Source organism: Kogia breviceps, chromosome 5 (genome assembly GCF_026419965.1).
Source record: "Kogia breviceps isolate mKogBre1 chromosome 5, mKogBre1 haplotype 1, whole genome shotgun sequence".
NCBI classification, from domain to species: domain Eukaryota; kingdom Metazoa; phylum Chordata; class Mammalia; order Artiodactyla; family Physeteridae; genus Kogia; species Kogia breviceps.
This window is the reverse complement of record NC_081314.1, coordinates 29,807,760-29,832,317: the sequence shown is the minus strand read 5'-3', so window position 1 is coordinate 29,832,317 and position 24,558 is coordinate 29,807,760. Positions and strand designations below refer to the sequence as shown.

Below are 24,558 nucleotides of genomic sequence, written 5' to 3'. Positions count from 1 at the left end.
TTTTTTCCCCACCTAACTCTTTTACAGTGAAAAAACTAGACAACATTTGATTTTCCAAGATTTGGGTCTCATGAAAGCTATTTTTTAATTTGCCATGTTCCTAGGATCTATTTCATCTTCTATATTCACAGGTTCTAAATTTGCTGTGATTTCTTACAGCAGTGCACCCCATAGATGTGAGTGGGTGTGCAAAGCAATGCAGACAATCCATAGATGGACAGCACTCTTCACAGGGAAATCTAGTTGAGGTAAAGGATCCAAAGGGACAAATTTTTATATGGCTGCCATGTTGCATTTTATGTTACATGTTAATGTTTTCAAACCACTTTAACATCCACTGCTTGATTTTATCTTCCTGTCACATAAAGCAATGAAAGCAAATGGTAAAATTCCATTTTCATGAAGAGGGAATCCTCCAGGACTAGTTAGTGGTGAGAACAGAATGGAAAGCACCTCTCCTGTCTCCTGGTCCAACGCTCCCAGTACATGTTCAAGATGGGGGTAATTTATCAGTCAGACCTTCAAAGACCACTGTGGTGTCTTCATTGCAGCTGTAGCAGAATTCAACAGAAATTCAAAGTACCCTCACAAGGGAGAGACTGGGTGGTCAGACCAGAGCAGGGGTTCTCAAATGGGGACGCTGACGCTGAGGCACCTGAAGGGCTTGAACATGCAGTTCCGTGGACCCCATGCCCAGAAGTTTTCACTCAGCAGACCTGGGGTAGGGCCCTAGAATATGCATTTTCTAATGAGTTCCCAGGTGATGGTGGTGCTGATACGCCTGGCCTGGGGTCACCTGCAGAGCCACTGGGCTGGAGCGTAAAGGCAGGTACATTCTGACACTATCTTCCCCTCACGTCAAAGACAGACATGAGTCAGAACCATCACCTTTATTTCCCAGGTGCTTCTCCAACAAAAGGGCTGAGAGAATGTGGGTGGATTTCAACGTGTTCCTACCACATTAGTGGAAATGACCAGCAAAGTATTTAAATACTCAAACTGGGGGGAAAAAAAGTCCCCAAAACAATCTGGTCCAGGTCGGTTAAAGGATTCAGTGCTTGTCTTTGCCTTGACAGGAACATCACTGTTGAACCCGGTTGTTACTGGTTTTCATTTGTTTAAATAAGGTTCCTGATTTTAAAAGACTAGAACAGGGGTAAGAGATAGATATTCTACTCGGTAATTACATAAGATGAATAAAGAAATATATAGGAATTAAATGAATAAGTAAATAATGTATATTTATAAATTTAAATAAATTTTAATTTAAAAATTTTAACACAATTATTTATAAATATAATTATACATTTATAGGTAAATAGGTAATCTGAAAAATCTTCCAATTATATTCTGCAAAAGTGTATCAGATTTCTCCTCAAAAACTTATGTGAAATCTTTGGGAGCCAAAAATGAATTGCTGAGGAGCTAAGTCTTAAACTGTGGTTCGTAGACCTTGGCCAAGGGAGCTAGGAAAGCACTCAGAGGGCTTCCTCAGCATCCGACAGTCTTGGGAGAGAAGAACGGTGGAAGCATTGGTAGCTGCCCTGCTCTTCTCAGTCCTCTAGAACTATCACCGGGTCTCTAAAATAAGACTCCATGGGTGTCATCAAAGAACTGTCTTTCAAAGCCCTTGGGAAATTTCTCCCCCATTTCTTTGTTGGACTACCTTCAATTAGAGTCATCAGAAGAAGCACCTTCTCGGGAATGAGGACCTGAAGACTGGAAACACAACCAGCGCATGGAAAATATGATGCCCTAGAACCACAGGTCAAATTTTTCAGGGAAGATGTGCTCAGAAGTGGGGGCAATGCAAAGGTTCTTTGTGAATTAAACGTATGGTGGATACGACATCTCTAAGGGCATGGTGGGCCAAACATCACGACACCACGTCCCATCACCCCTGTGCTCTTGTCTGCCAGTGCTTGGGGCTGAAACACCCAGATCGCAGGACCAGCAAGATGGTGAGGATGCCCTGCATGCAGACCGTGGAGGACAATGGAATGGGTATTAGAGCCAGGAAACCATGGTCCCCAAGTCAAAAGAACAATCCGTAACAGGATAGTCTGGAAACACTGAGAATGAATGATAGTAGGAAGAGTAAAAGAAACAACAAAAAAATCTAAGGTAAAACACAGCACTAGAGAAAACATGCCAAAGGCCACCTTCTCCTATGGAGGGTCCAGGAAGTATCTACTGGGGAGAGAGGCACAGTCAAGCTCACCAAGAGACAAACAGCAAAAAGCAGGCACATGGGTCCAGATGCAGTCCCTCTGAGTACCTGTGGAGGATGCTCTCAACACACGCATGGTGGCAAGCTGTAGGTGACCCACAGTGCAGTTAGAGGGCAGCACATGATCAAGAATGCGAGTGACCTTAGCCCTACTCACACACATGGCTGACTCCATGCAGGGCATGGTAAATGGCAGAGAAACGGTCAGTATCTCTGCTTTCGCCTCTCTTCCCAGAGGCACTGAGCATTTTTGTTTTCTTCTGCTTTGGACAGACTGGTAATTATTTGTGTGCCTTACTGGTAATTCTCTGTATGCCACCACACTCGGAACAACAAGAGGAAAAGTTTGATTGAATAAGTGATATTGGGATGACTGAACAACAATTTGGAAATAAGTTTAAACACCTTACACCATATACAAAAACAAACTCAAAATCAGGAGTTAAATGTTGAATGTTAGGAAAACTAGAATAAGTTATAATTGGCTATCAGAGGTTTGATGAAACAACTTTCTAAAATTTGAAGCAGTTAAAATAATAGAAGAAACAGATTGATAAATTGAAATTTACATGCAAAATATAAACATCAAGACAACACTTATAAATAGGCAATAAACAAGAAGAGATTTAAAGAAGAAAACAAATCATAAACAAACACTTTGAAAAACTCTGAACTTACATACAAAATAAACATTAACTTGTACTATTTTAAAATATTAAATTTGGAAAAAATAAACTAGTAAAGTGATAATAATAGTACTTTCTTATTGGGGAAAAAAGTTTAATAATTCATATTATAAATCACAAACAGTATTCTTCTGGGACTTTATCTTAGGAAGTCATTTAAATAAGAAAAAAGTCAGTTGAAATGACAGCATACTATGGAAGTAAAGAATATGGGCTTTTGAGTTTTAAAATGTCCGATTTGAAATCCTGGATCTGGGAATTCCCTGGTTGTCCAGTGGTTAGGACTCCACACTTCCACCGCAGGGGGCACGGGTTTGATCCCTGGTTGGGGAAGTAAGATTTCTCATGCTGCGTGGCGCAGCCAAAAAAAAAAAAAAAAGTAATCCTGGCTCTGAGACTTACTCATTATATAAGCTTGGATAAGTTATTTAACACAACGAAGCTTCAACTTCTTCATCTACAAGCTGGAAATGAAAATACCTGATATAAAGCACTTAGCATTTAATAAGTGGATGCTTATGAAGAATAAGTCCCAATAGATGAAAGCTGGAAACAATATCTAACATACAATATGAAGAAAGCTATGAAAATATATACAAACCAGGTGGAATATTAAGCAAAAATTTTAAAGATAGCTATGCTCAACAAACATAGTGAAAACTTTTCTCTGTTTACAGTGGTAATAGCTAAGTAAAACATGCATGCATGTGAACAAAGACTGGAAAAGAATGCGAATAACTGAAAACATGACAGGTCATCTTATGGAGATTTAAAATGTTTTCTTAACGCCACACTGTTTTTCTACTAAATGAAAAACATAAGGAAAAAAAAAAACAGTTGAGACTTCTGGTTTCCAGTCTGCCGTTCTATGTTAACAAGTAAAAATGTGAACAAACTGAAAACTAACAGCTCTTCTTAGATACATCTGAGAACTGAGATCACAGGGCAAACTGCTGCCTCCAAAATTTAGAGAGACAGACAGGTGAATTCAAAAAATCACAACCTAGCTGAGTAGAAACCTGTGAGCAGCAGCCTCAGTCCAGCCAGTACCAGCACAGGAAAAGCTAAACTGTAACTGACCAGTTGCTGGAGGTTCAGTGTGGACAGGTCCAAGAGTGAAGAACTTCAGGGGAGCCTGGCTTTGGCAGGGTGTGCCCACAGTTCTGAGTTCTTCCTCAAGGAGCTGTACCCGGTCCTCGCAGTACAGCTGGAGAAAATCTCTGCAGCTAAAGAGAACGGAAAAGCAGCCAGAGTACACTATTCCTCAGGAGGCCTGCCCTCAAAAGAAACTGTTTTAGCACAGCGAACCTATTGGGGTTTTATAGAACCTAAACGACCTAGGGGGAGGGAGACACCCAACTCCAGCCCCCTCTAGCCATCCTGTCCCACCAGAGAGGTGGGCTAGACTGGGCAGCATGAACTTGTCAAGTTCACTAAAAGACAGACCACAGGACAAAAGAGCACTTCTCACTTTCCACACCTGGCCAGCACTACTAAATGCCTATTTATTACAGTTCTTCTACCCAGTACCTCATGTCTCATATCCAGCTTTCAAAAAAGGATTACTAGGCATACTAGAAGGCAAAAAACAAAAAAAAAACAATTTGAAGAGACACATCAAGCAACAGAACCAGAGTCAGATGTGGCAGACATGTTGGAATGATCAGACCAGCAATTAAAAATAACTATGATTTGGACTTCCCTGGTGGTGCAGTGGTTAAGAGTCCACCTGCCAATGGAGGGGACATGGGCTTGAGCCCTAGTCTGGGAAGATCTCACATGCCACGGAGCAACTAAGCCCGTGCGCCACAACTACTGAGCCTGCGCTCTACAGCCCATGAGCCGTAACTACTGACCCTGTGTGCCACAACTATGAAGCCCATGTACCTAGAGCCTGTGATCCACAACAAGAGAAGCCACCGCAATGAGAAGCCCACACACCGCAATGAAGAGAAGCCCACACACTGCAATGAAGAGCAGCCCCCGCTTGCCGCAACTAGAGAAAGCCCACGCAGCAATGAAGACCCAATGCAGCGAAAAATAAATAAAATAATAAGAATATATATATATATTATAAAGTTACCATTTTAAAAAAATAGTGAAGATTGGTTCAAGATGGCGGAGTAGAAGGATGTGTGCTCACTCCCTCTTGCAAGAGCACCGGAATCACAACTAACTGCTGAACAATCATTGATAGGAAAACACTGGAACTCATCAAAAAAGATACCCCACATCCAAAGACAAAGGAGAAGTCACAGTGAGATGGTAGGAGGGGTGCAATCACAATAAAATCAAATCCCATAACCGCAGGGTGGATGACTCACAAACTGGAGAACACTTATACCACAGAAGTCCACCCACTGGAGTGAAGGTTCTGAGCCCCATGTCAGGCTTCCTAACCTGGGGGTCTGGCAACGGGAAGAGTAATTCCTAGAGAATCAGACTTTGAAGGCTAGTGGGATTTGATTGCAGGACTTCAACAGGACTCGGGGGAAAAAGAGACTCCACCCTTGCAGGACACACACAAAGTAGTGTGTGCATTGGGACCCAGGGGAAGGAGCAGTGACCCCACAGGAGACTGAACCAGACCTACCTGCTAGTGTTGGAGAGTCTCCTACAGAGGCGGGGGGTGCCTGTGGCTCACCGTGAAGACAAGGACACTGGCGGCAGAAGTTCTGGGAAGTACTCCTTGGTGTGAGCCCTCCTGGAGTCCACCATTAGCCCCACCAAAGAGCCAGATAGGCTCCAGTGTTGGGTCACCTCAGGCCAAACAATCAACAGGGAGGGAACCCAGCCCCACCCATTAGCAGACAAGTGGATTAAAGTTTTACTGAGCTCTGCCCACCAGAGCAACAGCCAGCCCTACCCACCACCAGTCCCTCCCATCAGGAAACTTGCACAAGCCTCTTAGATAGCCTCATCCACCAGAGGGCAGACAGCAGAAGCAAGAAGAACTACAATCCTGCAACCTGTGGAATTAAAACCATTCATAAAAAGATAGACAATGTGAAAAGGCAGAGGGCTAAGTACCAGGTGAGGGAAAAAGATAAAACCCCAGAAAAACAACTAAATGAAGGGGACATAGGAAATCTTCCAGAAAAAGAATTCAGAATAATGATAGTGAAGATGATCCAGGATCTTGGAAAAAGAATGGAGGCAAAGATCGAGAAGATGCAAGAAATGTTTAACAAAGACATAGAAAAATTAAAGAAAAACACCTAGAAGAATTAAAGTACGAACAAACAGAGATGAACAATACAGTAACTGAAATGAAAAATACACTAGAAGGAATCAAGAGCAGAATAACTGAGGCAGAAGAACGGATAAGTGACCTGGAAGACACAATGGTGGAATTCACTGCCGTGGAATAGAATAAAGAAAAAAGATTGAAAAGAAATGAAGACAGCCTAACAGACCACTGGGACAACATTAAATGCAACAACATTCATATTAAAGGGATCCTAGAAGGAGAAGAGAGAGTGAAAGGACCCAAAAATATTTGAAGAGATTATAGTCAAAAAATTCCCTAACATGGGAAAGGAAATAGCCACCCAAGTCCAGGAAGTACAGAGAGTCCCAGGCAGGATAAACCCAAGGAGAAACACGCCGAGACACACAGTAATCAAATTGACAAAAATTAAGACAAAGAAAAATTATTGAAAGCAACAAGGGAAAAACAACAAATAACATACAAGGGAACTCCCATAAGGTTAACAGCTGATTTCTCAGCAGAAACTCTACAAGCCAGAAGGGAGTGGCATGATATATTTAAAGTGATGAAAGGGAAGAAACTACAACCAAGATTACTCTACCCAGCAAGGGTCTCATTCAGATTCAACGGAGAAATCAAAAGCTTTACAGACAAGCAAAAGCTAAGAGAATTCAGCACCATAAAACCAGCTCTACAACAAATGCTAAAGGAACTTCTCTAAGTGGGAAACACAAGAGAAGAAAAGGACCTACAAAAACAAACCTATAAAAATTAAGAAAATGGTAATAAGAACATACATATCAATAATTACCTTAAAAGTGAAAGGATTAAATGCTCCAACCAAAAGACACAGGCTTGCTGAATGGATACAAAAACAAGATCCATATTTATGCTGTCTACAAGAAACCCACTTGAGACCTAGGGACACATACAGACTGAAAGTGAGGGGATGGAAAAAGATATTCCATGCAAATGGAAATCAAAAGAAAGCTGGAGTAGCAATACTCATATCAGATAAAATAGACTTTAAAATAAAGAATGTTAAATAAAGAGACAAGGAAGGACACTACATAATGATCAAGGGATCAATCCAAGAAGATATAACAATTATAAATATATATGCACCCAACATAGGAGCACCTCAATATCTAAGGCAACTGCTAACAGCTATAAAAGAGGAAATCAACAGTAACACAATAATAGTGGGGGACATGTTAACACCTCACTTACACCAGTGGACAGATTATCCAAACAGAAAATTAATAAGGAAACACAAGCTTTAAAAGACACAATATACCAGATAGATTTAATTGGTATTTATAGGACATTCCATCCAAAACCAGAAGATTACACTTTCTTCTCAAGTGTGCATGGAACATTCTCCAGGATAGATCACATCTTGGGTCACAAATTAAGCCTCAGTGAATTAAAGAAAATCGGAGGGTGGGAGGGAGGGAGACGCAAGAGGGAAGAGATATGGGAACATATGTATATGTATAACTGATCCACTTTGTTGTAAAGCAGAAACTAACACACCATTGTAAAGCAATTATACTCCAATAAAGATGTTAAAAAAAAAAGAAAATTGAAATCATATCAAGCATCTTTTCTGACCACAATGCTATGAGATTAGAAATCAATTATAGGGAAAAAAAACTAAAAAACAAAAACACATGGAGGTTAAACAATACATTACTAAATAACCAAGAGATCACTGAAGAAATCAAAGAGGAAATAAAAAAATACCTAGACACAAATTATAATGCAAACACGATAATCCAAAACCTATGGGATGCAGCAAAAGCAGTTCTAAGACGGAAGTTTACAGCATACAAGCCTACCTCAAGAAACAAGAAAAATGTCAAATAAACAATCTAACCTTACACCTAAAGGAACTAGAGAAAGGAGAACAAACAAAACCCAAAGTTAGTAGAAGGAAAGAAATCATAAAGATCAGAGCAGAAATAAATGAAATAGAAACAAAGAAAACAATAGTAAAGGTCAATAAAACTAAAAGCTGGTTCTTTGAGAAGATAAACAAAATTGATAAACCATTAGCCAGACTCATCAAGAAAACGAGGCAGAGGACTCAAATCAATAAAATTAGAAATGAAAAAGGAGAAGTTATGACACTGCAGAAATACAAAGTATCCTAAGAGACTACTACAAGCAACTGTATGCCAATAAAATGGACAACCTGGAAGAAATGGACAAAGTCTTAGAAAGGTATTACCTTCCAAGACTGAACCAGGAAGAAACAGAAAATATGAACAGACAAATCACAAGTGATGAAATTGAAACTGTGATTAAAAATCTTCCAACAAAAGTCCAGGACCAGATGGCTTCACAGGTGAATTCTACCAAACATTTAGAGAAGAGCTAACACCCATCCTTCTCAAACTCTTCCAAAAAATTGCAGAAGAAGGAACACTCCCAAACTCATTCCATGAGGCCACATCACCCTGATACCAAAACCAGACAACGATACTACAAAAAAAGAAATTTACAGACCAATATCACTGATGAATATAGATGCAAAAATCCTCAACAAAATACTAGCAAACAAAATCCAACAACACATTAAAAGGATCATACACCATAATCAAGTAGGATTTATCCCAGGGATGCAAAATATTTATATTGCATATCAATATACACAAATCAATCAATGTGATACACCATATTAACAAATTGGGAGCAGGGAGAAGTTCACTCGCATCAGCTGATCCTAACTGACAACAGGAGAGGAGGTAGCCCAGGAGGCAGTGAAGGAGGCGGGGGATGGAGATGGAGATGAGGATGGATCCACTGGAGCCCTGAGGAACAGCCCACACCTCCACCGGTGCCCCGGCGCCCCGGGGTCCCCCGACGCTGCCTCGCCACAGCAGAGCTGCTTCTTGGTGGGGTTCCCGGGACGCTGCGGTCGGGGAGGGCATGCCCCGCGCCGGACGAGTGATAGCCCTGGAGCTCTCTCTGACCCCGGAAGGAAGTGGGGGGCGGGGGCGGCGGGGGTGGGGGTGGTATAAACAGTAGGTTCATCTCTGGCCTCTGCCAGCGTGGGGGGGATTTGGGGGGCCCTTCTTTGTTCTTAGACCTTGCTCCTGCCCCTCGGGTTGTGGTGGTGTTGTCCAGAAAGAAGGAAGGGTGAGGAATCCCCGGCTGGAAAGAGGCGTCGAGGTATCCTCTGAAATACTGACTTAAGCTGGATAATATTGAAAACTTCCTGACCACTCTCTTTCATTAGCAAAACCTTGTGTTTGAGGCCCCATGCATGCGCCCACCTCAGTGAACCCATCAGATCTCTCTCAGATAGCCATAAAAGACCCTCTCAAGTTAATTTTAACCACATATTTGCCTGCACCTTATGGAGGATGAAACTATCAAGCCAAGTCAACATTGCTGCTGATACAGGAGTCTTGGCAGCAGAAAATGAAACATCTGAACGTTTGTAAATGTGTGAAGAATTCTAATAGGACATCGAATTTTTTTAAAAAACATTTTTTTAAGGGTGTTCAGAACCCCGTGGAGGCTGTGCTCAGTCTTCAGACTCAACGCCTTTGTCTTCACTTCCGGAGAAAGCCCAGGTACCGTTATATGGTAGATGCTTTCCTTCCCGGTCTGAGCATAAGTGCGCAGACTTCCCCAGCGGAGAAGGGCCTGAACCCTGGGCTGTTGTGCCAGGAGAGTTACATCTGCAGTGGGACTGACGAAGCCGTCTTCGAGTGTGACGAGTGCTGCAGCCTGCAGTGTCTCCGCTGCGAGGAGGAGCTCCAGCGGCAGGAGCGCCTGAGAAACCATGAGCGGATCAGACTCAAAGCTGGCCACGTCCCTTACTATGACCCCTGCCATGGCCCCAGTGGGCATTCTCCAGGTATGAAGCAGAGGGCAGACGTGAGGTGCCAGACCTGTAAAATCAACTTGTGCCTGGAGTGCCAGAAGAGGACTCATTCTGGGGGTAACAAAAGGAGGCACCCTGTTACTGTGTACCATGTGGCTAAGGTCCAGGAGTTGCTGGAGGAAGAAGGGATGGATGAGGACACTGAGAGGAAGAAGATGACTGAGACGGTTGTGAGTTTCCTCCTAGTAGATGAGAATGAAGAAATTCAGGTAACGAATGAAGAGGACTTTATTAGGAAATTGGACTGCAAACCCTATCAGCATCTGAAAGTGGTTTACATTTTTGGAAATACTGGGGATGAGAAGTCTCATACCCTCAACCATACTTTCTTTTGTGGCCGGGAAGTCTTCAAAACCTCTGCTGCCCAGGAGTCCTGCACTGTGGGAATGTGGGCAGTATATGATCCAGTCCACAAAGTAGCAGTGATAGACACAGAAGGGCTCTTGGGGGATACAGTGAATCTAAGCCAAAGAACATGGCTTCTGCTTAAGGTCCTGGCCATCTCGGACCTCATCATCTATTGAACTCATGCAGACCGACTGCACAATGACCTCTTCAAGTTCCCTGGGGACACCTCAGAAGCTTATCTGAAGCACTTCACCAAGGAGCTCAACGCTACCACTGCCCGCTGTGGCCTAGATTTCTCCCTGTCCACCCTGGGCCCTGCTGTTATCATTTTCCACGAGACTGTGCACACTCAGCTGCTAGGCTCTGATCACCCCTCCGAGGTGCCCGAGAAGCTCATCCAGGACTGGTTCCGGAAGCTGGGCTGCTTCCCTGAAGCCTTCAGTTCTATTCACTACGAGGGAACGAGGACATACAATCCTCCCACAGACTTTTCAGGTCTTTGGGGTGCTTTGGAGCAACAACTAGAGAATAACACCACCTGTTCTCCCGGCACCCAGGGATCATCTTCAAAGCTCTGAAGGCCCTCAGCGACCACTTCAGCGGTGAGATCCCCAATGATGAGATGGCACACAGCTCCCTTTTTCCAGATGAGCACTTCACCTGCTCCATCCTGTGCCTCAGCTGTGGGGCTGGATGTAAGAACAGCATGAATCACGGGAAAGAAGGAGTACCTCATGAAGCCAACAGCCGCTGCAGATACTCTCACCAGTATGACAACCGGGTCTTTACCTGCAAGGCCTGCTACGAGAGAGGCAATGAAGTCAGCGTGGTGCCCAAGAGGCTGCTTCGACCCACTCCCCCTGGATGGGTCTCGCAAGATATGCCTGGTCTGGGTATGTAATCGAATGTCCCAATCGCGGCGTGGCCTCTCGTAGCTGGCAGTACTAGTTTGGGAACCAATATCCTGTGGATAGTGGTGCGGACAGAGATTGTGCGTGTGTGGCCTGGAACTGATGGATTTCTGAAGGACAACAACAATGCTGCCCAGCGCCTCTTGGACGGGATGAGCTTCATGGCTCAGTCGGCGTCTGAGCTTAGCCTTGGGCCCACCAAGGCTGTGATGTCCTGGCTGACAGACCAGATCGCCCTTGCCTACTGGAGACCCAACTCCCAGATCCTGAGCTGCAACGAGTGTGCTACATCCTTTAAAGATAATGACACCAAGCATCACTGCCGGGCTTGGGTGGAGGGCTTCTGTGACAGCTGTTCATCCATGACCCAGCCAGTGCCGTAAAGGGGCTGGGGCCCTGCGCCCATGCAGGTCTGTGACAACTGCTATGAAGCCAGGAATTCTCAGTTAGATGTTACTGAGGCACAGGCAGATGGTGAGGGCGGGATGCTGATTGCTTGGAAGGTGGGCAAGTCCGTGCAGAACACTTCGGGAGCCGTGGTGACAGCCAATGACATACCACTAGGTTTGGTGAAGGATGCGGCCAGGCCAGCGTACTGGTTACCAGACCATGAGATCCTGCACTGCCACAACTGCCAGAAGGAGTTCAGTGTCAGGCTTTCCAAGTATCACTGCTGGGTCTGCAGACAGGGCTTCTGTGACGAGTGTTCCCATGACCGCCAGGCTGTCCCCTCTCGAGGCTGGGACCATCCTGTCTGAGTCTGCTTTAACTGCAATGAAAAGCCTGGTGGCCTTTAATGCCAGCCCCCAAAATTGAAGAATAAAACCCATATGATCATCTCAATAGATGCAGAAAAAGCTTTTGACAAAATTCAACATACATTTATGATTAAAAAAACTCTCCAGAAAGTGGGCATAGAGGGAACCTACCTCAACATAATAAAGCCCATATACAACAAACCCACAGCAAATATCATTCTCAATGGTGAAAAACTGAAAGCAGTTCCTCTAAGATCAGGAACAAGACAAGGATGTCCACTCTCACCACTATTATTCAACATAGTTTTGGAAGTCCTAGCCACGGCAATCAGAGAAGAAAATGAAATAAAAGGAATACAAATTGGAAAAGAAGAAGTAAAATTGTCACTTTGCAGATGACATGATACTATTTATAGAGAATCCTAAAGATGCCACCAGAAAACTACTAGAGCTAATCAATGAATTTGGTAAAGTTGCAGGATACAAAATTAATGCACAGAAATCTCTTGCATTCCTACTCACTAACAATGAAAGATCAGAAAGAGAAATTAAGGAAACAATTCCATTCATCATCACAACAAAAAGAACAAAGTACCTAGGAATAAATCTACCTAAGAAGGTAAAAGACCTGCACTCAGAAAATTATAAGACACTGATGAAAGAAATCAAAGATAACTGGAATAGATGGAGAGATATACCATGTTCTGGGATTGGAAGAATCGATATTGTGAAAATGACTATACTACCCAAAGCAATCTACAGAGTCAACACAATCCCTATCAAGTTACTAATGGCATTTTTTACAGAACTGGAACAAAAAATCTTAAAATTTGTATGGAGACACAAAAGACCCTGAATAGCCAATGCAATCTTGAGGGGAAAAAAATGGAGCTGGAGGAATCAGACTCCCTGACTTCAGACTATACCACAAAGCTACAGTAATCAAGACAATATGGCACTGGCACAAAAACAGAAATATAGATCAATGGAACAGGATAGAAAGCCCAGAGATAAACCCACGCACATATGGTCAACTAATCTATGACAAAAGAGGCAAGGATATACAGTGGAGGGAAGACAGTCTTTTCAATAAGTGGTGCTGGGAAAACTGGACAGCTACATGTAAAAGAATAAAATTAGAACATTCCCTAACACACAAAAATAAACTCAAAATGGATTAGAGACCTAAATGTAAGACCAGACACTACAAAACTCTTAGAGGAAAACATAGGAAGAACACTCTTTGACATAAATCACAGCAAGATCTTTTTTGATCCACCTCCTAGAGTAATGGAAATAAAAACAAAATTAAATGGAATCTGATGAAACTTAAAAGCTTTTGCAAAGCAAAGGAAACTACAAACAAGATGAAAAGACAACCCTCAGAGTGGGAGAAAATATATGCAAATGAATCAGCGGACAAAGGATTAATCTCCAAAATATATAAACAGCTTGTGCAGCTCAATTTTTATAAAAACAAACAACCTAATCCAAAAATGGGCAGAAGACCTAAATAGACATTTCTCCAAAGAAGACATACAGATGGCCAAGAAGCACATGAAAAGCTGCTCAACATCACTAATTATTAGAGAAATGCAAATCAAAACTACAATGAGATATCATCTCACACCAGTTCGAATGGGCATCATCAGAAAATCCACAAACAACAAATGCTGGAGAGGGTGTGGAGAAAAGAGAACCCTCTTGCACTGTTGGTGGGAATGTAATTTGATACAGCCACTATGGAGAACAGTATTGAGGTCCCTTAAAAAACTAAAAATAGAACTACCATATGACCCGGCAATCCCACTACTGTGCATATACCCTGAGAAAAACATAATTCAAAAAGACACATGCACCCCAATGTTCATTGCAGCACTATTTACAATAGCCAGGTCATGGAAGCAACCTAAATGCCCATTGACAGATGAATGGATAAAGAAAATGTGATACATATATACAATAGAATATTACTCAGCCACAAAAAGGAATGAAATTGAGTCATTTGTAGAGACATGGATGGATCTAGAGACTGTCATACAGAATGAAGTAAGTCAGAAAGAGAATAACAAATATCGTATACTAACGCATATATGTGGAACCTAGAAAAATGATACAGATGAACCGGTTTGCAAGGCAGAAATAGACACACAGATGTAGAGAACAAACGTATGGATACCAAGCGGGGAAAGTGGCAGGGGGGTGGTTGTGGTGTGATGCATTGGGAGATTGGGATTGACATGTATACACTAATATGTATAAAATGGATAACTTAATAAGAACCTGCTATATAAAAAAATAAATAAATTTCAAAAATTCAAAAAAAATAGTACCACCAATTAATTGGATATAATTATAGACTACTTCATCCAATAACACCAGAATACACATTCTTCTCAAGCTTGCATGAAATATCCTGTATTCATCAAAACAGAAAACATTATGGGCCATAAAACATACCTTAACAAATTCTAAAGAACAGAAATCATGCAATGTCTGCATTCAAACTGCAATGTAATTAAACTAGAAATCAATAACAGAATGATAACTGGGAAATCCTCAAATACTTATAGATTAAACAACTTGCTTCTATGATAACACATGAGTCAAAGAGGAAATCTCAAGAGAAATTTTTAAATATTTTGAACTAAATGAAAATACAACTTATGAAAACTTGTGAGATGCAGCGATAGGAGTGTAGAGAGGGATATTTTGAACAGTATTGAATACATATATTAGAAAAGAAAAGAGATCTAAGATCAATAATCTAAGCTTTGGTGTGACCAAGATGGTAGAGTTGGAAGGCTCTGAGCTCACCTTCTCCCATTTTAGGTACACCAAAATTATACCTATTTACAAAACAGCTATATGAGAACAACCTGAAGGCTAGCAGAAAAGATTTTCTACAACTAAAGATATAAATAAGGAGCCACAGGAGACTAGTAGGAGGGGCAAAGATGCAGTTTAGTCAACACCCACAAACTGGAGGGTAATTACAATTGTGGAGGTTCTCCCCAAGGAGTGAAGGGTCTGAGTCCTACACTGGGCTCCAGCCCAGGGGTCCTGCACAGGGAAGATGAGTCCACAGAAAGTCTGGCTTTGAAAGTCAGTGGGGATTGCATAGCAGAGAGCCAGAGGACTGAAGGAAACACAGACTCTGCTCTTAAAGGACACAAGCAAAATCTCACAGGCTCCTAGACCCAGGGCAGAGGCAGTAATTTGAAAGGACCCTGGGTCAGACCCACTTGCTGATCTTAGAGAGTCCTAGAGAGGCAAGAGGCAAATGGGGTCCCCCAGGGCACATAGATACTGGTGGCAGCCATTTTGAGGTACTTGTTCTACCAGGAGGACACTAGTGCTAGCAAGCACCATTCCAGAGTCCTCCCTCTAGCCTATTAGTGCTGGGGGCTTAGGTGCCCACCAGCAGATGGGCACCAGCCCTGAATCCCCCAGGGTCACACAGCCAGCCACCCTGGGACCCAGCCCTGTCCAACAGCAGGCCTTCCAAAACATGTAAAACAGGCCCAGATAGCTTAACTGGTAAATTCTACCAAACACTTAAGGAAGAAATTACACTAATTCTTTACAATCTCTTCTAGAAGACAGAATCAGAGGGCATACAGTCATCCCTCGGTATCCATGGTTCCAGGACTAAATCCACGGATGCTCCAGTCCCAGAGTCGGCCCTCAGTACACAAGGTTCCACATCTGTGGATTCAAGCAACTGCAGATTGTGTGGTACTGTAGTATTTATGGAAAAAAAAATCCACGTATAAGTGGACTCATGCAGTTTAAACCCGTGTTGTTCAAGGATCAACTGTACTTCCAAACTCATTCTATGAGGCTGGCATTACCCTAATGCAAAAACCAGACAAAGACATTACAAGAAAATAAAACTGCAGAAATCCTCAACAAAATATTAGCAAATCCAATCTAATAATTTATAAAAAGGATTATATGCCATGACCAAATGAGATTTATTCCAGGCATGCTAGGCTGATTCAACATTTGAAAATCAGTTCATGTAATCCATCACAACAATGGACTAAAAAAGAAAAATGGGATGCAGAAAAAGCATTTGAATACACTAATATGTATAAAATAGATAACTAATAAGAACCTGCTGTATAAAAAATAAATAAATTAAATTAAATTTTTTAAAAAAGAAAAAGCATTTGATAAAATCCAAAACCCTTCATGATAAAAACTCTCAGTAAATTAGGAGTAGAGGGGGGACCTTCCTCAACATGATCAAGAGCATCTACCAAAAAACTTACAGTTAGCATCATACTTAATGGTGAGAAAAACTAAGTTTTCCTACTAAGATCAGGTATAAAACAAGGATGCTCCCTCTTGCCATTCTTTTTCAACATTGTACTAGAAGTTCTAGCTAATGCAATAAGACAATTAAAGGAAATAAAAGACATACAGATTGAGAAAGAAGATATAAACCTGTCTTTCTCTGCTGATGACATGATTATCTATGTAGAAAATCTGAAAGAACTGAAAAAAATAAACCCTCCTGGAGCTAATAAGTGATTATAGCAAGGTTGCAGGATAAAATGTTAATATACAAAATTCTATTGCTTTCCTAGGGACTTCCCTGGTGGTCCAGTGGTTAAGAGGATGCAGGGATCCAATGCAGGGGATGTGGGTTCGATCCCTGGTCGGGGAACTGGGATCCCACATGCCACGGGGCAACTAAGCCCACACGCCACAACTACTGAGTCCACACACCACAACTAGTGAGTCCACGTGCTGCAACTACAGAACCCATGTGCTCTGGAGCCTGTGCACGACAACTACAGAGCCCATGTGCTCTGGAGCCCATGTGCCACAACTAGAGAGGAGCCAATGAACTGCAATGAAAGATCCCACATGCCGCAACTAAGACTCAATGCAGCCAAAAATAAAACAAATATTTTTTTTAAAACTTGATGCTTTTCTATATACCAGCAATTAACAAGTGGAATTTGAAATGAAAAACACAATACTATTTACATTAGCACCCCCAAAATGAAATACTTAGGTATAAATCTAATGAAATATGTAAGAGATCTATAAGAGAAACCACCAAATTCTGATGAATGAAATGAAAGGATTAAATAAATGGAGAGATATTCCATGTTCATGGCAAGGAAGAATCAATATCATCAAGATGTCAGTTCTTCCCTACTTGATCTACAGATTGAATACAATCCCCAAAAAATCCCAGCAAGTTATTTTGTTGCTATCAATAAACTGATTCAAAAGTTTATATGGAGAGGGCTTCCCTGGTGGCGCAGTGGTTGAGAGTCCGCCTGCCGATGCAGGGGACACGGGTTCGTGCCCCGGTCCGGGAAGATCCCGCATGCCGCAGGGTGGCTGGGCCTGTGAGCCATGGCCGCTGAGCCTGCGTGTCCGGAGCCTGTGCTCCACAACGGGAGAGGCCACAACAGTGAGAGGCCCGCGTACCGCCAAAAAAAAAAAAAAAAAAAAGTTTATATGGAGAAACAAAAGACCCAGAATAGCCAATACACTACTGAAGGAGAAGAACAAAGTCTGAGAACTGACACTATCCAACTTCAGGACTTACTATAAAACTACAGTAATCAAGTCAGTGTGGTATTGGCAAAAGAATAAACAAATACATCAATAAAAAAATAAAATAGAGAGCACAGAAACAGATCTACATAAATACAGTCAACTGATCTCTGACAGGAGCAAAGGCAATACACTGAAGCAAAGACAGTCTTTTCAACAAATAGTGCTGGAACAAGTAGACATTACATGCAAGAAAATCAGTCTAGACACAGATCATACCCACTATGTGTTTTGTCCAACACCACCAAACAATTAACTCAGTTCTGACACTATCTACTTAAAGGTAGTGTCAGATCCCACAGCCTAAGGGCTCACTCCTTCCCCACTTTAGATGATAATTGCAAATCCAGGTTACCTGTGCTTCTGACTGACTAGTTATAAATTAGAGATTCCCACAACCCTCTCCTCCTGTTTGGTAATTTGCTAGAGCAACTCACAGCACTCAGAAACATTTATTTACATTAACAGTTAATTATAAAAACATGATAAAAGATACAGATTAAAAAAAGCCAGATGAAGAGGTATATAGGGGCAAGGTATATGGGAAGGGGTGCCCTCTCCCTGTATCTCCAAATGTTCACCAACCCAGAAGCTCTCTGAACCCCATCGTTTTGGGTATGCTTGATTAAATCACTGGCCATTGGTGACTGAACTCAAACTCCATCCCCTCCCCTCTCCCAGGAGGTCAGGGGCTAAATTACAACCCTTCAATCACATGGTTGATTACCCTGGCAATCAGACCCCATACTTAGGGGCTTTCCAAAAGTTAACGCATTAACGTAAACTCAACTATGGTTGAAAGGGGCTTGTTATGAATATCAAAAGACACATATTGTCCTTACACTTTGGAAATTCCAAGGGTTTTAGGAGCTCTGTGATAGAAATAGGGATGAATACTAAACATATATTTGTTATTATAAATTTCATCACATACACCCTTCACAAAAATTAACTCAAAATGGATCACAGACCTAAATGTAAAGTGTAAAACTACAAAACTCCTAGAAGATAACATGGGAGAGAACCTAGATAACCTTGAGTGTGGTGATGACTTCTTAGATACAACACCAAAGGCATGATGCATGAAAGAAATAACTGATAAGCTGGACTTCATTAAAATTAAAAACTTCTGCCCTGTGCCCAGAAATAAACTCACACACCTGAAACAGGAGGGAAGGGGGCAGGGTACAACCTGTAAAAGAATGACATAGCTATTGGATAAAAAATAAACTGGTTAGAACCAACTAGGTCCAAGATGGAGGAAGATTCCACTTCCAGGGGACCTTGAGCCTAATTATATGTTTATTGTATACATTAGCATAAGCTAAATGACACACCCACCAGTGCCATGACAGTTCCAAGGTTAACCATATAAGGTCAAAAAGTGGGCAGTGGCTCAATTCCTGGAAATCCCCACTCCTTCTCCAAAATAGTTGGAGTAATCCTTCCACTTGCTAGCCTATGAAATTACCCATCCCATAAAAACTAACCACCCATATTTCTGGGCCTCTCGCCTTCGGAGATGGCCCACACTTTGTGTAGTGTGTTTCTCCCAGGGCCATTCTCGCCTTTTGAGATGGACCATATTCTGTCTATGGAATGTGTATCTCTCTAAATAAATCCATTTCTTACCTATCACTTTCACTGAAAGTCTCTCACTGAATTCTTTCTGCGATGAGACATAAAGAAACTGAGCTTAAGTCCTGGGACCAGGTGTGTGGTTGCAATTAAAAGAAAGAGGGCTCAAGTCCCAATCTGGGTTTTGGCTGGGTTTGAGTCCCAATCTGAGGTGTGCAGTTTCACACCTATGGTCAATTAATCCTCCATAAAGGAGGCAAGAATTTACAATGTAGAAAAGTCAGTCTCTTCAACAAGTGGTGCTAAGAAAGCTGGACAGCTGCATGTAAATCAATGAAGTCACAACATACCCTCACACCATACACAAAAATAAACTCAAAATTGTTTAAGACTTAAATATAAGACATGACACCACAAAACTCCTAGAAGAGAACATAGGCAAAACATTCTCTGATGTGAATCATACCAATGTTTTCTTAGGTCAGTCTCCCAAGGCAATAGAAATAAAAGCAAAAATAAATGGGACCTAATCAAACTCATAAGCTTTTGCACAGCAAAGGAAACCATAAGCAAAATGAAAAGACAACCTATGGACTGGGAGAAAGTATTTGCAAATAATGCGACTGACAAGGGCTGAATTTCCAAAATATACAAACAGCTCATACAACTCAATAACAAAAAAACCCAAATAACTCAATCAAAAAATGGGCAGAAGATCTAAATAGACATTTCTCCAAAGAAGACATATAGATGGCCAATAGGCACATGAAAAGATGCTCAACATTGCTAATTATTAGAGAAATGCAAATCAAAACTACAGTGAGGTATCACCTCACACTGGTCAGAATGCCCCTCATTAAAAAGTCTAAAAATAGGGCTTCCCTGGTGGCACAGTGGTTGAGGGTCTGCCTGCCGATGCAGGGGATGCGGGTTCGTGCCCCAGTCTGGGAAGATCCCACATGCTGTGGAGTGGCTAGGCCTGTGAGCCATGGCCGCTGAGCCTGCGCGTCCGGAGCCTGTGCTCCGCAATGGGAGAGGCCACAACAGTGAGAGGCCCGTGTACCACAAAAAAAAAAAAAAAAAAAAAGTCTAAAAATAAATGCCAGAGAGGGTGTGGAGAAAAGGGAATCCTCCTACACTGTGGGTGGGAATGTCAATGGGTGCAGTCACTATGGAGAACAGTATGGAGATTCCACAAAAAACTAAAAACAGAGTTGCCATATGATCCAGCAATCCCATTCTTGGGTATAGATCCAAAGAAAATGCTAATTCAAAAAGATACATGCACTCCTATGTTCATAGCAGCACTTTTTACAACGGCCAAAACATGGAAGCAACCTAAATGTCCATCAACAGATGAATGGATAAAGAAGATGTCATATATATACATACATACATATATATCTATACACACACACACACACACACACACACACACACACACACACACACAATGGAATACTACTCAGCCATAAAAAAGAATGAAATAATGTCATTTGCAGCAATATGGATGGACCTAGAGATTATGATACTAAGTAAGTCAGAGAAAGACAAATAGTATATGATATCGCTTGTATGTGGAATCTAAAATATGACACAAATGAACTTATTTATGAAACAGACTCAGACATAGAAAACAAACATGAATACAAAAGGGAAAAGGGGGAAGGGGAGGGATAAATTAGGAGTTTGGGATTAGCAGATACAAACTACTCTATATAAAATAGATAAACAACAAGGTCCTTCTGTATAGCACAGGAAACTATACTCAATATCCTGTAATAAACCGTATTGAAAAATAATGTATACATATGTATAACTGAATCACTTTGCTGTATACCAGAAATTAACACAACATTGTAAATCAACTATATCTCAAATTAAAAACAAAACAAAACAAAAAAAATGACAACTTCTGCTCTGTGTAAGACAATGTCAAGAGAATAAGACAAGCCACAGACTAGGAGAAAATATCTGCAAACGATAAAAGATGGTTACCCAAAATATAAAAAGATCTCTTAAATTCAACAATAAGAAAATAAACAAATCAATTTAAAATAGGCAAAAGATCTGAACAATCACCTCACCAAAGAAGATATATGGATGACAAATAAGCATATGAAAAGATGCTTCACATCATGTATCATTAGGGAACTGCAAGTTAAAACAATGATAGATACCACTAAACACCTAATAAATGGCCAAAACTGAGAATTGAGAACCCTGACAACACCAAATGCTGGCAAGGATGTGGAGCAACATGAACTCTCGTTCACTGCTGGTGGGAATACAAAGGTACAGCCACTTTGGAAAAAAAACTGGTAGTTCCTTAAAACCTAAACACACAGTTCTCTTACCATGTGATCCAGCAGCCATACGCCTGTATTTCCCCAAATGAGTTGAAAACTTACGTCCGTGCAAAACCCTGCACGCAAGTGTTTATAGCCACTTTATTCATAAGTGCCAATACTTGGAAGCAACTGAGAGTAAGTGAATGGATAAACCGTGGTCCATCCAAACAATGGAATATTGTTCAGCAGTAAGAATCAGGGAGCTATTAAGCCATGAAAAGACATGGAGGAAACTTAGACGCATTTTACTAAGTGAAAGAAGCCAATCTGAAAAGGGTATATATGTGTGACTTCAACTATATGACATTCTGGAAAAGGTAAAACTGTGGAGACAGTAAAAAGTTCAGAAGGGAGGGCTAAACAGGTGGAGCATAGAGGATTTTTAGGGCAGTGAAGCCATTCTGTATGATACTATAGTGGGGGATACATTTCATTATACATTTGTCAAACCCCACAAAATGTACATATAACACTAAGTGAATCCTAATGTAAACTACAAACTTTGGGTAATAATGATATTATCCAAATAATAATATCCAGTGCAATAAAAATAATGATATGTCAGACAAACATATAAACACCTGCCTGCCAGCAAAAGTAACTATCTGACATAGAAACTGGTACATCTCATCTTGGGTTTTGAAGGGGGGAAAAGTATCCCCTGAGAAGTTATAACAAAGGTTTCCTTATGTGGGTTTAGGATTCAAATTCACAGACGTACATGACCCAAGTAACCCTCAAGCTAAGAAATGAACACAAAATGGTCCTCAGGTGCTTATCAAAGCTAATCCACATCCTCTCTAAAGGAGCTCATCTTCACGTAATCACGAGCTCACAATCCAAAATTATTGAACATGCAAGGAAGCAAGCTATCATGTAAAAGAAACTATAATGGAAGAGAGTCAAAAGAACACAGCAACTCAGACCCCCAACAACTTCAGATGACAGTATCTAGCACAGATTATCAAATGAGTACATTTGAGATGATTAAAGAAGTTTCCAGTGGAATCTAAGCCAGATAAAACAATAAAATACTGTCAAATAAAACCAGATGGAGAGATTCTGTGACATGGGATTTAGAGCTGAAGAAATTTTTGCTTAGAATGTACCAGAGAGATGACAGAAATGAAAAAAGAGGATAAAAGACATGGAAGATAGGGATGATGCTGCATTATATTTCTAAATGGAATTTCAGAAGGAGGAAATAAAGGAAATGACATATATTTGAAGGAATAATTTTCCACATCAATGAAATACAGAATCCACAGATTCAGGATAACCAGAAAGAACCCTATACCTATTCATATCATAAAGTAACTTCAGAACACCAAATATTAAAAAAAAAAAAAACCTCTTAGAAGCAACCAGAGGGATAGAGATTATTTTCAAAGTCATGGTGATTTGAAGAACAGCAGACTTTTCAAGAGCAACCATGGAGCTAAAAATATGATCCTCAAAGTGCTGAAGGTAAATAACTATCAACTCAGAATGGTCTTGTTCACCTCCCACATAAATCTCCTGCAAATAAACAGTCCAGGAAAAACTCTCACTCAAAAATGAATAAGTAAAAAAAAGTGCAAGATCAGGTAAAAGATACTACAAAAGGGAATTCCCTGGTGGTCCAGTGGTTAGGACCCTGCTTTCACTGCTGAGGGCCCAGGTACAATCCCTGGTTGGGGAACTAGGATCCCACAAGCCATGTGGCACAGACAAAATTAATTAATTAAATTTAATTTAAAAAAGATACTTCATGAAAAGCAAACTAAGATTACTCTCCAGAAAATTGCCACAAAGCACATAAAAACTGTGACCAAACATTCTGCCATGAATGAAAAAACCCCAAACAATTGGTTTACAAAACAAAACCACAAAAAAGACCAAGCACAAAACCATTTTAAAATGGAAGAGAAAGAAGGGAGGGAAAGGGGAGGAGAGAGGAGGTGGGAGAAGGAGAACAGGGAGTCGGGGAAATGAAATGTTTATCTGGGAGAGCTCAAGACAGAAGCAGAAAAAAAAAAAAAAAAATAAAGCCATCAAAGAAATTAAGGCATACTTCCAGTTATAACATAAGTAAGTCATGGGGTGTAATGTACAGCATGGTGACTACACCTAATAATACAGTACTGCATATCTGAAAGGTGCTAAGAGAGTAGATCTTAAAAGTTCTCACCATAAAAAAGTATTTGTAATTATGTATGGTGACAATGTTGACTAGACTTACTGTAGTGATCATCTAGTAATGTACACAAATATCAAATCCTTATGTTGTACACCTGAAACTAATATAATTTTATATGTCAATTTAAAATATGAACTTAAATTTAAAAAAAAGAAATTAAAGCAAGTATGGAAACAGCGCAAAAGAATCAGACGATGCTGTAAATAACATAAGTGATGAAGAGGTCAGGAATGAGAAAGTGAGCAACACAAATGGAAACACAGAATTGCAAAGGAGTCTAGAGAAAATGATAGATAGGGAGGGCTGGTGAATGAGATCCAACATATATGTAATTGGGAAATCCACAAAAGAAAAGGGAAATAATGTGTGGTGGACACACCCTAAGGTGATACCCTTCCCTTGAGTGCAGGTAGAAACTATGCTTTGCTTCCAGCCAATAGAATATGACAAAGGTGAACAGGTTTCACATATGTAATTAAAATCCCAAATCAGTTAATTCTGAGTTATTTAAAAGATTATCCTGAGTGGGCCGGACCTAATCAGGTGAAAGGCTTTAAAAGAGGAACTGGAGTCTTCCCTGAGGTCAGACACTTTCTCTCCTGCTGTCCTTGAAGAATAAAGCTACCAAGAGTTCTACAGTTGCAAGGAAATTATTCCAAAAACCAGTTGAGCTTGGAAGAGGACTCAGCCTCTGATGAAACTGTGAACCCAGCTGACACCTTCACTGTAGTCTTGTGAGGTCCTGAGCAGAGGAGGCAGTTAAGCCATGCTCAGACTCCTTGGCCACTGAAACTGTGAGATAATAAATGTGTCATATTTTAAGCT

The 24,558-nt window shown here is 41.0% G+C and overlaps 1 protein-coding gene and 1 pseudogene across 1 annotated transcript in view; one reads left to right on the top strand and one right to left on the bottom strand.

Moving 5' to 3' along the window:
- BTD (biotinidase) overlaps positions 1-24,558 on the bottom strand; it is a 62,505-nt gene that overhangs the window by 22,897 nt on the left and 15,050 nt on the right. The window lies entirely within an intron of this gene.
- On the top strand, positions 9,722-12,081 carry LOC131757750 (zinc finger FYVE domain-containing protein 1-like; annotated as a pseudogene).